Raw genomic sequence first — 915 nt, 5'->3', positions numbered from 1 at the left:
CAGAAAACACAAGCGTATGCAAATTGTTGACGCTTCATTGAGAATGGTTTAAAGCCGGTTAATTTCTTAAGTTGTAGTTAGGGTTTCATCATAGTATATAACGCTGAACTGAAACAATTATAGACACTAGCTGGACTTCTGAAGACTTCACAGAAAACAAAAAATGTAGAAATATTATTATTTCTAAATCTCTGAAAGAGAAATATACAGTAGCAGCACCATGACGTGTTGACAACATAATGTGGCAGCCCCAAGATGGTAAGAATGTTACTGTTATTTAGCCCCAGAAAACATCGTTTCCAGCTGGCTGTACGGCACAAACAATTCTGTCTTTATATTTTCGAACAGGGGAGATCAGCACCTCCCCCCGGCATAACCACGAACCCACGTTATTGCTCTTTATCAGCGTTGAGTAGCTGTGTTGGCTAAATGTTGCTACTAACCTGTAGTCGAAAATATATAGATTTCAAAGGTCACACACCATTACTGATCTGCAAAATAGAAATATTATTATTTCTATATCTCTGAAAGAGAGATGTACAGTAACATCACTATAATGTAATGACTTTTTGCCAACATAATGTGGAAGTTCCAGGATGGGACATATGTTAGTGTTATTTAGGCCCAAGAAACCGGTCCATGGATGCGAGGTTGTGCAGGGTGGAGGTGCTGATCTCCCTTGTTCGAAAATATAAGGGCATAGAATTTTGTGTGTCGTATAGCCAACTGGAAACGATGCATGGTGGGGCTAGATAACATTCGTCCCATCCTGGGGCTGCTGCGTTATGTTGGCAAAAAGTCATTATTTTATTTAAAAAAATGTAAGCATCTGTAAATTGTGTGCTGGTGCCATCAGAAATGGTTCTTTATTGTGATAGTTGCAGAATATAGAAAGAAGTGTAAAACCGATAACTA

This window comes from Octopus bimaculoides, chromosome 13 (genome assembly GCF_046866305.1).
Source record: "Octopus bimaculoides isolate indiv1 chromosome 13, ASM4686630v1, whole genome shotgun sequence".
Lineage (NCBI taxonomy): Eukaryota > Metazoa > Mollusca > Cephalopoda > Octopoda > Octopodidae > Octopus > Octopus bimaculoides.
This window is presented reverse-complemented; position numbering follows the sequence as displayed.